Below are 12,732 nucleotides of genomic sequence, written 5' to 3' on the forward strand. Positions count from 1 at the left end.
TCCTGCACTGGTGTCTTTGTGGGTCCTATTCGGAATTCATGAATTTTTGCTCATCTTATATCTTCGCTTCTCCCCAAATTTCCAGGATATTTTCCTTTTCCAGGAGCCTTCAAATGCACTTTGAAGTCTTGGGAAGCAGATGACTCTTACAGGATATGTTTTATTTCAGTCCAATGGCCTATTTGTCCTAAGCATTATATATGCCTCTCTTTTTACCTCCAACAGTTCGTTTCAGTGTATTTGTGCACCTCAAGAGAGAGGTAAAAGGAATGTAGGATAAAAGAGTATCTGATTAACACACACTCTTCAGGGAAATCTTGGACCATCCTAACACAGCTCTCATGCCTAACTTATCTGTATGACATAAAAGGCAGCGTGATGGAGGGGACTCCTTCCTCTCTCTGCCTTTTTTTTTAATGAATCATTTTTGTTTTAATTTTAGTACCCACTGGACTTGAATTGACATGAAAAAAATGAAATTGGGGGAACTTAAAAGTCTTCAAAGAGGGTTTTTGTGGATATTTTTGGTTTCCATTAACTTTCAGTCTATCTTCCTACATTGTTTCTCCTGAGACATGACAGCTTCTTGACTCTTTACCAAACTTTTATGTAACAGTGCATTGCCATATGTTTTTTTAGTGTTTTGTTATTTTTAAAAAAAGAAAAAGTGTTTAGTTTAGCAAGAGAATAAGCAAAAAGTATTAAGCAAAATACAGGAAACTCGCAAGTTATGCTTATTTAACATATGCACTTGAACCTTTAGGCACGTTGCCCCAACAATCAATATAAATAAATAAAAATTATGCAAAAATGAGAGACACGTGTGGGGGGGGAATAAGGAAATGGTGTGAAAATACCATGCGTGGAGGGAAACTGGGAAGAGGCAGTTCGAGACAGTGATTGGAAAAGGCCAGAGAGTTTTGCAGAGGGATTTGGAGAGCCAATGGATGGGGTTGGAATGCAGAGGAGGTGGTTGACAGAGCTTCAGACGGCAGAATGACCCTAAAATGCAGGGCATCATGATGGTGATGATCATCAGCTGCTGAGAAACCAAAAAAGTGGAGGCTGATTACCACGCTGGAAGTTGGTTGTACTGGACTGCGTGAGATGTGGCATGTCTGTGTGTGCTGTGGCATACAGATTTGGCTGGAACAAGTCCAACATCTGTGTCATCAAGGTTTTTGAGAAGGAGAACTGTGGGGCTGTGGTGGCAAGTGCCCCATTAACAGCATGTGACCAGCCAGGAGTGGGATAAGGCTTTGGTGGAGACAGAAAAGGCACTGAACTCGTGGCAGGGAGACATGAACTGGATGGCAGCATCTTGTACCAAAAGGCTCTGAGCCTCTATGACCACTTCAGACCTTCCAACACAGATGAGGACCAGCCTGCCAAGGAATTTAAAACCAGCCCAGCTTGGCTTAACAGCTTTAAGACCTGCTTCAAGGCATATCTTCATGAACAAATGTCCAGTGCAGACGAGACATATGTTTCCAAGCACAATTCAAAGTGTTGGTGCTGACCTTTAAAGCCCTAAACGGCCTCGGTCCAGTATATCTGAAGGAGCGTCTCCACCCCCATTGTTCTACCCGGACATGGAGGTCCAGCACCGAGGGCCTTCTGGCAGTTCCCTCACTGCGAGAAGCCAAGTTACAGGGAACCAGGCAGAGGGCCTTCTCGGTAGTGGCGCCCTCCCTGTGGAATGCCCTCCCACCAGATGTTAAAGAGAACAACAACTACCAGACTTTTAGAAGACATCTGAAGGCAGCCCTGTTTAGGGAAGCTTTTAATGTTTGATGTATTACAGTATTTTAGTATTTTTTTTGGAAGCTGCCCAGAGTGGCTGGGGGAGCCCAGCCAGATCAGCAGGGTATAAATAATAAATTATTTATTTATTTATTTATTTATTTATTTATTTATTTATTTTTATTATTATTATTATTATTATTATTATTATTATTATTATTATTATAGTTTTTCTGGAAGAAAATGCCTAAGCGGACTTAAATTGACACAGATGAAAAGCAAGCCCCTGGCTTCAAAGCTGCAAAGGACTGAGTGACTGTGCTGCTCTGTGGCAATGCGGTTAGAGAGTTAATAAAGCCAGACTTGCTGTCCGGGTCTCAAAATCCCTGTGACCCAAAAGGCAATGATAAGAATCTGCATCCTGTGTTTTTGCACAAAGGCCTGGGTGATGCCTCATTCCAAAGGTGAGGCATTACCTCAAGGAGAAACAACTGAAGTTTAAAGTGATACTGCTTGTAGACAATGCTCATGGGCATCCTGAGGGATTCCACTTTGCATGCAGCGAGGTAGAGGCTATCTTCCTCCCTCTGCCCCCACAATATGACCTTCCTCATCCAGCCTTTGGATCAAGGTGTGGTTCGCTACTTTAAGTCTGTTTAAACGAAGCTCTCCTTATCCTGGATGATCAATGCAATGGATGCTGGTCAGGTCTTGACCTCACAGCATGCTGGAAGTCCTTCACCATTGCCCAGTGCATCACTTCCAGTGGATGCAATCAAGCGTGGAGCAGTGATTGAACACTGGTGGAACTTGTGGAAGGAATGTGTGCACAATTTCAAGGGATTCCCAAGCATTGCCATTGAGGTGAAGGACATTGTGCAGATGACCAGGCAAGTGGGTAGTGATGGCTTTGTTGACCTCATCCAGAAAGAAGTGGAAGAGCTAATTGAGGGCCAGCAGGTATTGACTGTTGAAGAGCTGGAGGAAGTGGTCAGATCATGTTCAGAATGAGAAGACGAGGATGGTGAGCATGAGCCAGCAAGCCATAAACTATGCAAATGATCTGATTGCAGAGCTTGATTGCTCCATGGAACGCCGCCTCAAGATTATCCGTGGGATTACAGACACTCTGAAACTCTTAAATGTTTGACGAGCTCAAAAGGCAACAGTAGCAGTTGTGAATCACCATGTTCCTCAGAAAGAAATCAGCAGCAGATGTGCCCATGCAGCCCACCTCTGGATCTGAACCGCAGCCAAGCACTTCTTCTGGCTACTGGTCAATTCCTCTGGTCCTCATATTATAGAATCATGGAGCTTTAGAGTTGGAATGGATCCCAATGGTCATCCTATAATGCAGGAATCCTGCCCACAGCCATTCCGGGGTGGGCTGAAACCACCAACCTTCTGTTTAACAGCCATATGCACCGAAGCATCATCCAGTGAGGGAGAGAATCATAATGTGTGGAATCATAGAATTGTAGAGTTGGAAGGGACCACAAGAGTCATCTAGTTCAACTCCTGCAATGCTGGAATCCTTTGCCCAACATGGGGCTCAAACCCATGACCCTGAGATTAAGAGTCTCATGCTCTACCAAGTGAGCTAGGAAGACTGAGAGCTGCTGTTGTCCCTCACTGTGTTTTAAACTGTTCTAGTCCCCCACCCAGTATTCTAGGGCGTGCTCTGGTGTTACATTATTTTGTTCATATGTGTGATGACCAGGACCATAACCGCTGTGTAAGTGAGCTGCATGCACACAGTCAAGCTTTATTTATTTTAACCACATTTTCACATAAAACGTTAAGGGATATATCTATTACCCAATGCACAAGGCGTCACATTTACAAACTGTGTAACCACAACCCCTCACCCCAACAAAATATTTTTATCATTGTTTGCATTGCTATATTTGTTTGTCTTGTCAGTGAACATGGTAAAGGGAATAAAATGTTTATTTTTAAAAATAAGAGTGTTGCTTAAGGCGCTTGGAGTGGGAATTCAAGCTTCTTTGCTGACTTGCAAGCTAAGGTGTGAGTGAGCAGAATAATGCAGTGTGCCTTTTTTAACCTCATGGTAATCTTCTTCAGTCACATGCAGATTTAAACCCTTCAGGGATAGGAAGATTTGTACTGCTTCAAGTATAGATCTTTTCCTGGTGGGGGAAAAATGCTAAAAGTCATTTGCAGTTGTGAAGTGAGGTCTTTTTGTTTTGTTTTGTTTATCTGCCCCATATGATAAAACTGTAATTACAGTATTTTCAAAGGTACAAATGCTTAGGCCTGGAAGACTGCTCCCCCACAAACAAACAAAACCAAAGAACAATCAGTGCATGGGCGCAAATTTACAAATATATATCCCCCATCCAAAAAAGAAGAAACACATCAAATAAGGGGACACCAGATTTGCATAAAACGTGCCAATGCTAACTTATATGCATAGATGCAAAGTTAGAAATTTTCACAGTAATTTAAATAGCAATTTAATACATCTCACCATGGATGGAAGTTGTGCCTTCTGTCAGGTGCTAACTGCTGGTGGACAGCTTCAAGGCCCTGATCTTCCTTCTTATGGCCGTTTATCTGTCCTGTCTTCTGTAAATTAGGACTTACGCCCACCATAAATTTATGCCAAACACCCAGATCAAAAAGTCTGGAAAGTTTCCCCAAAGACTATTCAGTCATTTTAGGCCTCCCTTGCCAAATATTTGACTCAAACTGCATTATGTGATTGGCTGCGTACACTCCGGTGAAATGGTGGGATTTTAAAATAAGGTTTCTACCATGCCATAGCCTGAAAGTGATATCCAAGGAATTTAAGGCTGCTATTTGATTCTTTCATATTTTGAATGTTAATGATCATTAATCTGGAAGCGTGCTCAGGAATGGGAGCCACTTGGCCACCCACAAAGGTGCAATCCGCCACTATTAAAATCTATAGCAGTTTTATCATCAACATATAGTGGAGATGATGTGTTCTATTCATGTAGTGTCTAAGACTACATGCTTAGGCTTTTGTAGGATGTTTTGTAGGATGTCCCGCTGCGTGCATTTAAAGAGGTGGGCATGACTCCATAGTTTTCGCTTCTGTAATTTTTACAGATGTGCTGTGATTCTTAACTGCTCTTTTAATTGTCTTGGAATTGATTGTGTTTTAATTGCATTGTGCCCAGCTCTAAAATAATAGGATAAGCAGTGGGTCAAAATATGCTTATTAATTAAGTAATATGCAAGCTTGTTGCTGCATGAGATTCATACTGGGTAACTCAAATTGTTTCAACACCCAGATTCTGTCTTTTATGTAATACAGAATCCTAAAGGCTAAAAACTTTGAGGAGTGTTCACTTTATCTAATAATAATAATAGAAATGCTTTGCTTAGGCAATGATAGAATGAAATGTAATTTCCCAGCCCGGTGAGATATGCAGTTACTCCAACATCATCTGATTTTGCTTTGCTTTCTAATTGTATTAAATAGCACAGTGAGTGCTTCTTGAAGCTGTTGGGCTTTAGGACCCAGCACTGCTTAGAGAGTTTCTCTTTTAATCTTGTGTGATTTGCCTTTGAAGAGGGAAGTGACTAAGAGACAGTGGGCTTTAAGTTCTTCTTACCATACCTATGTGTGAACAACAGGACTATCAAATTCATGCCTTCTTTATCCAGAGTGGAGTTCATGTGAGGATCCACTCAGTGCCAATGCTTCAGCCAAGACTGCCATTGTTTCACGTGTGGAAATTAATCCAGGTTAGAAATAACTTCAGTTGAGTTTTCTTTTATATGTTTGAGATCTCAGCTTATTGTTTGTTCTTCTTCTCATATTAGTCCAGCAAAAGTAGAATGAATTAAAACTTTATTTGACTTCTGGATTAATTTTACTCCTAGCTGTAATAATTTTCCTAGTACTTCTGCTGCTCTGTCCTATTAAACTTGAGGATAGTATTGACGTCGGCTTCTCAGAAGTTCATTTCTAGTGGTTCAAAACCTTCCGAGAAAATAAAATTCATTATAGTACAGTAGTGTATTATGCAAACCTCTGGAATATATTTGAAAGTCCAACAGTTAATTTATGAATAATAATCAGGCATCTGAATGGTTTAAAATAGTGGGGAAACATAAGGATTATTTTAAAAACAGTTTTAACATATTATCCATTTCTCTCCTTTCCTCCCATTGCTTCCTTTTACCAATAAATACTCAGTAGGGTCTTTCTTCATAAGAGTTTTATTAAAAGAGTCTTGGGATTCAAGGGTCTTGAAACAGCATATGCATGTAGGCTTTTCAATTTGACCTCAAGTTCAAATTCAGATTAAGGATGAGAGGAATAAAAGCTTACTTTCATAAATGTGCTTTCATTCCAGGTGGATGTTTACTATGGTATAACTATCCATAAACTCAGTTGCTGTTGGTATTCATAATAATAATATTAGCATAGCAACAGCAGTGTGTGTAACATTTTACAGAATACAAGAGGGCAGGTCCCTGCCCCAAGAAGCTTACAATCTAAAATTCAACACAGAAGAAGCAACAAAGGAAGAAAAAAAGTGGAGGCAGGAATCTGTGATCGTTTCAGGGGGTTGTGCCAAAAACTTAATAAAAGCAGGTGAGTTTTGAGGAGGGATCCAAAAGAAGTAAAAATGGATAGAATCTCAACACACATTCTGGAAGGTAGTTCCAAACATACATGGCAACAAGCGTGAAAATGAAGGGTCTTTTAAGGAAGCAGCAGATCTTTGGAAGATGGTGGAACTGGAGGAGTAAAGGTCATAGAAGGGGATGTGTCAGGAGATAAGCTGGGCAGGGAAGTGGAGGGCTTTGAAGGTAAGGCTAAGGAAAGCTCCTGGATCCAGAATCCAGAGCAGATTGACAGGAGCAGCGAATGATGTTGGTATCTGACAGTTCATCCAGATTTCCCTTTGTGCCACACTTTACAGGCGCAGGTCTGTATACAAGCATTTTTGTTTCTGTTTTGTCCCTCTGCTTTCTCTGGGAAAACCTGCTGTTAACTGCAGAATTGGAACTTGGTTCTTGGGTTTTCTGCAGACTGCTGTTTGTTCCCATTCAGCAGTAAACATTGGGTTTCCCTGGGGAATGTGGTGGGACAAAAAAAGAAAAAGAAAAATAGCCCTGCTCAGACATGGGCCTGAAAAGCATGGGAAGCGTGGTGCAAAAGGAAGTCTGGATGAGCCCATAAAGGGTCCAGTCTGAGACAATGGAAGGAAAGAGAAGAGGCAATACCAATAGCCTAGGTGATAGATTCCGGTAAAGGAGGAGACATGTCAGCATCTTTCTTGAGATTGTGTGTTTCACTGGCCTTTGAATCTTCTTGCGTACATTGTTGCCTTTCTGTTTCCAAACTTGCCAGAACTTGCCAGAACTGATTTAGCATTGTCCTGCTCTTGCAATGCCTTCTACCCAGATCAGATCCTGAAAAGGCTATGAGCCAGATTCCAGAAGTGCACTATAATCAGATAGCGCAGGGTGCAGCAGCTTTTATATTTTCCATATCTAAAGCAGCTCCAAGAGACTCACAGACTCTGGCAACATTATATGATATTGTTGGAGTAAAGATAGCAAACATATTGTATGTCTATGTAAACGTATGTCCCTTAATATTGCATCTCCGTAAATATTGAATGGTGATCTGAGATCAGTCCATTATTTCCCCATATTTCTTCCATATTTCCATTCCTGCTATAGATCATTTTCCTATACCACTCGTAGGTTTTTCTGCCTAGCATAATTAAATGTCTTGTAGTAGGGATAGGGTACAATATCATAGTGATCATGATCAGTGGTGTCTTTATCACATACTGAAATAAGCATTGTAATGGGAATGATACTTTTTTTATATATGTAGAAATGAACCCGTCAGCTTAGGAGCACCAAAAAAGGTTGCTGACACTTTAGTAGCCCAAACTAGAGCCAGGGCCAGATGAACTGGAACAGAAACAGCCCACCAACAGCAGCACCAATTACAGAAAACTAATGATTTGGCACTTGACCAAACTGCTGTTTACTGTTAGTATAAGACATAAGGTTTAGATTATATGGAATGCCTCCATGCATGTTTCCACAGGCAGTAGCTGGTTCCAAAAGCAGACCAGCAAAAATAACTTTAGAGTCTCTGGCCAGAGTTTCTCACTCATATGGTCCCAGCACAGATGAATTGGGTTGAACGTAAACAGCTTTTATAATCTTCTTCACAGCTGTATGTAAAATGTAGATGATTGTTCATATCAATTTAGAGCACTATAACTTTATAAGGCATGGGAGCGATGTGTTCTATAAAAAGCTATTTGTCCATACCAATGCAATTAGTTGTCATTGTATTTCAGCAACAAAGATGTATTCTAATAAAATGCTGGTATTCAAAGCACCGGTTTAACAAAGCAGTCCCCCCCCCCTTGTAGGTATACTGAAACTCTTAGAAGCACTGAAAGGGAGAGAAAAAAACCAGCTATTTATGTTGGGGAAACCAACCTGTGCTGGCAAAATGCTAACATGAAATTGCAAATGCAACAGAAACTTCCATTTGTTTAATAGTCAATTACTACTGTCCCTGGATTTGTGAATATGGGATTTAGATTAAGACCTCATGGTGAACAGATGGGCTGATTGCAGGGCTCTGAACAATATGTCCTACTGCTTCCCTGCTCCTTGTGTTCTGAGTTATAATCAAGTTTCCTTACACCCTGCCACTCAGCAACAATAACAGTGGAAGTAATGCTAGCAGAGTCCCTTCAGATATGCATCTTTTCTGCAATGCCCTTATGTAAATAGAGCCTATTTTTCCAATCCCCCACCCCATGCTGTTCTTAGAATCATACCACATGGAGCTGATTGTAACAGGGCATTTGCGGTTCCTGGTATCTGTATACCCACTGGAATGTTGTAGCCTTTTTACGAATCCCCAGGGATTACCGTAATAAGTCTGTCAGCATTTTCTAACACATCCCACTTTCAGAGATTTATAACTGCATCTCAGCCTCACAGCACCTTAACTCCATGAACATAATATGAACTTCTAACCAATTTAAACCAACCTAGAATAAAACTCAGCACAAACTAAACCCTAAATAAGTCTAGCAACAGCAATTAAATGTTCACAGTACTGCAGGAAAAGTCAGGAAGTATTTAACAATACTCCATGGAAAGGTATTGCCCCCCCAATACATTTCTATCCCCAGCAGTGCTTATATCAACATTGGGGGTGGGAAGCAACTAGTGTGTAATTATACAAATCTCGTGGTTGTCAGTTTTTAAAGCAAGAACAAATGGGATTTCAATTAACAGGTGAATTGTGCTATTTATAGAAGAAGGAGGCTATTGGTGTTAGGAGGAATTCAGCATTGCATGAAGGCATCAGTAGCCCATTTAACTCACCCCTGGCTTGGAGGCCACTTTCCAACTCTCATCCATCTCCCCAGTAAGGGAGTAGCTGACAGCCAGCCACTGTGAGACACATTCTGTCTCCTGACTAGCAATTATTCCAACTTCCCAGGTAGAATGATCCCCCTCCTTCTCTCCTGTAGATTCTCCCAACTTCCCCAGAGCCAACTGTGGGGAGCGCACAGTGGGGGAGGGGAGTCCTATTGTGCAAGTGGAAGACTTGCTGCATGGCTTAATAACTGAATCCTGCCCATGATGATGACTGCTGTTAGTATATTGAGGGACGCAGACTCCATAGTTGCACTAAATATATTTTGAAAGTTTCCAACTCCCTACATCATCCTTTGGTAAAGGGATTGTTAGAACAGCCACAGATGATTCAGTCACAACTTTACAAGGAAAAATAGCTCGCAATGAGAATGGTGTTTTTGGTAACCTTGCTTTTTCCTCTAATATTTCTCCAACCTTCCTTTGTGCTTTTAACCCCAGACAGTGTTTTTAAAACAATAAGGGAGAATTAGAGACTCTTTAATACTGCCATATCTGGCATCTTTATTGTAGCATTTTATAAAAGCTTTGCAGATACCGGTTTTAGATTTAGGACTGACATATACAATTCTATGATTCTGAGAGCCTGTCCAGGAAAAAAAATGATTTAAAACTAATATACAAAGTGACCTTAAATTTGAAGAAAATAATGATATGATTTGATACATGTTTGGGGAGTAAACATCAAACAACTAAACAGAATAGCTACAAAGTTCACAAAAGTAAATTCACTTGCATTCGCAAATATATTTAGAACTGTGGCTATAAATACGGGGCTTATATAGATATTCATCAGAAGCAGGTCTAGCAGAAGAGTAAGTCAACCGTGATTTTGCAAGCCTGGTCTCTTGTAACATGCAAATTGACTTAAGATGGCAGGGGTGAATGCTTCTGTTCTGCCACCAATTTTGCTCTACCGTGCAACCACTTTTTGTTATCTACTCTAATGCCCTTCATCATCTGTGATGTTCTCCAGTAGGATTCTGTCATGGGTTTGTTTCATAGCGTTATTTGTGGGAGACTTGAACAAATAACAGGCCAACCCAGTTTGTATTCTCTCCACTATGAACAGATTGTTGTTGGAGCCAGAGTGCTTCCAGACACTCAATATTTTGTGGAAGGAATTCAAGAGCATACCAGAAATTTAGGTAACCCAAGTGGTGGGGTGGGGAACTCATAGGCCAATCTCGGGCCGAAATACCATTAAGAAAAATTAAACTTGCCAAATGGAAGGAGGTGACATCAGCTGATAGGCACAGTGCCAGAGTTTGGTTCTGCTTTAGCTGCATTATCTCATCAGCTGATGAGCAGGGGTTAAATCCTGCTCAGTTGGTTGTTCCCTGCTGAGAACAGGGACATGTAGCCAAAGCTCAGTGCTTTGTCTTAATATCCTGCTACAAACAGCCCCATGCTGCTCTTTAAACCTGCAGTTTTGGATGTTACAAGAGCAGCTTGGTGCTGCTTGCAAATGGGTTTTAAAACAGCCTCTGAAAGCGGTCCAGTGATGCACTTTGAAGTCCTGACATCAGGTGATTTTTCTGGCCTGCTAGCCAGAAAAAGCTACCTTAGTTCAATAAATACAAAATACAAATACTTATTATAACAAATCCGCTTAAAACAACATACCTTTAGCAGTTAGGAAAGTGATGGGCAAATGCACTGAAAAGTGTGGGATGAAGGAATGATTCGGGAGAAAATATATAAATGCCCCACAAGCAAATCAGGATGAATGTTTCTTGTCACACAACTACCCTGAAAATGAATCAAATGATTGTTCAATAAAGACTGAGCATAGTCTATTCTTTGTATAAGCAAGTCAGAATGAATTATTAATAAACAGGTCATCTGGCGAAGCCCCCTTTTTCAGGTGCATATACCATGGGGTACATGTAATGTTGTAAATAGTAATAGTGCACATAGCCATCATGTCCCACCATGCATTGAGGATTACCATTTTGGTGAGTGTGTGAACTGTTCCACTGACTTGAAGTTTAGAAGGCCAGGCAAAATGGAGAAATTTTAAATATCAAAAGTCCAATACATATGCTATAGAGAGAGCCCCTGTCTTTCTCATCCATCATAAAGTCTGGGAGAGGCACCAGGCAATTACTTCGGGAGCTCTGCAATACTTGCTAGCAGCATGGAATAAATTCAACACAAACTGGACACCATTTTAGGGGAAAGGTCAGTTCCATTAAAATAGAACTGCATATTCAAAATTGGAGTTATTTGGTTACTGCTTACTTACCAAGAGTAAAATCAGCAGGCTATAGTTAAAGGATCAATTTTATTTTGAAAGTACCTGAAAACATACTGCCTTCCTCATTATTCTGACATAATTTCCCAAGTTGCATTCTTTAAGAGCTGGTGAAAGTATGATTTGTAGTTTGTATTCAACAGTAGCATTATAACTGTATATCTACCCAAAATGTGTGTGAGAGAGTGAGTGGCTATTCCCTCTTCTATTCTACTCAGTCTAATCTTAATAAACTTACTTGGCTTTTATGAAGTTGCATGAAATCACACTGAGTGGGGGACCCAGCCTGGAGTCTTGTCCTGATCTGTAGGCCCAAGTGGTTTGGTGCAGGGGTACCGAAGGAAGATGTCGAAAATGATAGAATGGCCAGTTCCTGTGCTTTATTAAAGAAAGGTGTAAACTTACAACACAGCCTTCAGAGCCCTGCTGCCTTTATAGACTTGGGACAGATACTGAAGCAGCAAGCAGTTGTCATGACTTGTCCGAACCCAGGAAACAAATAGCAATTACTTATATGGAAGCAAACTGTGTAAGCTGGCATCAGTAGTCCATTTCATTCACCCCTGGCTTGGAGGCAACTTTCCAACTCTCATCTATCACCCCAGTAAGGAAGTAGCTGGCAGCCAACCAGTGTGAGACACCTTCTCTCTCCTGACTAGCTGAGCCTCCCAAGCCCACAGATAAACATAGCATCAAAGCAAGCCAATTAACATATATCAAAGCAGGTGAATAAACATATGTGAGTTCATTCTTGCAGTAGCTAACCATTAGTCCCGGGTTATATTGAGTGTCAAGATACAGGCCTTCTGGAACATTTTCACCATTTGGTTCTACACAAGTATGTTAAGATGTGCACTAAGACTTGTGGGGTTCCAAATTATACAGTATATCATTCCTATATCCCTACTTTCCCAATAAAATAAGATACTGCTATATGCTCCAAGGACTAGAGGCAGATTACAGTTATTTCAGAGAGTTGAAGAAGGGTGTTAGAGAATGGGCATTTGGTGACTGTGGCATGTAGACTTCCAAACCCTGGAAACCTGTTTCTCCACACACAGCAATGGGGCAAAAGAAATGACTGTGCGTATCATTAGTGATGTTGCCTCTGTTGTTCCAATTTCTGTTCTCTCTGAAGACTGACTCCAGTCTTGTTTACAGTAAAGGCAAGGGGATGTGATGTTATTAGTCTTAAATATATATTGGAAAATGGTCTAATCACAAATAGTACAATTAAATTTGCTGAACACTGCAATCCTTTAGCCACTTACCCAAGTACAAGCCTCACTGAACTTGGACTT

The 12,732-nt window shown here is 40.8% G+C and overlaps 1 protein-coding gene across 10 annotated transcripts in view; it reads left to right on the forward strand.

The window, feature by feature from the left end:
- Positions 1-12,732, forward strand: part of PCDH15 (protocadherin related 15) — a 628,220-nt gene that overhangs the window by 247,398 nt on the left and 368,090 nt on the right. Inside the window, exon 1 of one of the 10 annotated variants that reach the window (XM_053388602.1) lies at positions 5,333-5,481. The exons of the other annotated variants lie outside the window; for them this stretch is intronic. The gene's annotated coding sequence lies outside the window, so the exon portion shown is untranslated. Of the gene's footprint in view, positions 1-5,332; positions 5,482-12,732 lie in introns of those variants that run through there. 10 annotated transcript variants of the gene reach the window in all.

The sequence above is a fragment of the Podarcis raffonei genome, chromosome 5 (genome assembly GCF_027172205.1).
Source record: "Podarcis raffonei isolate rPodRaf1 chromosome 5, rPodRaf1.pri, whole genome shotgun sequence".
Classification (NCBI taxonomy): domain Eukaryota; kingdom Metazoa; phylum Chordata; class Lepidosauria; order Squamata; family Lacertidae; genus Podarcis; species Podarcis raffonei.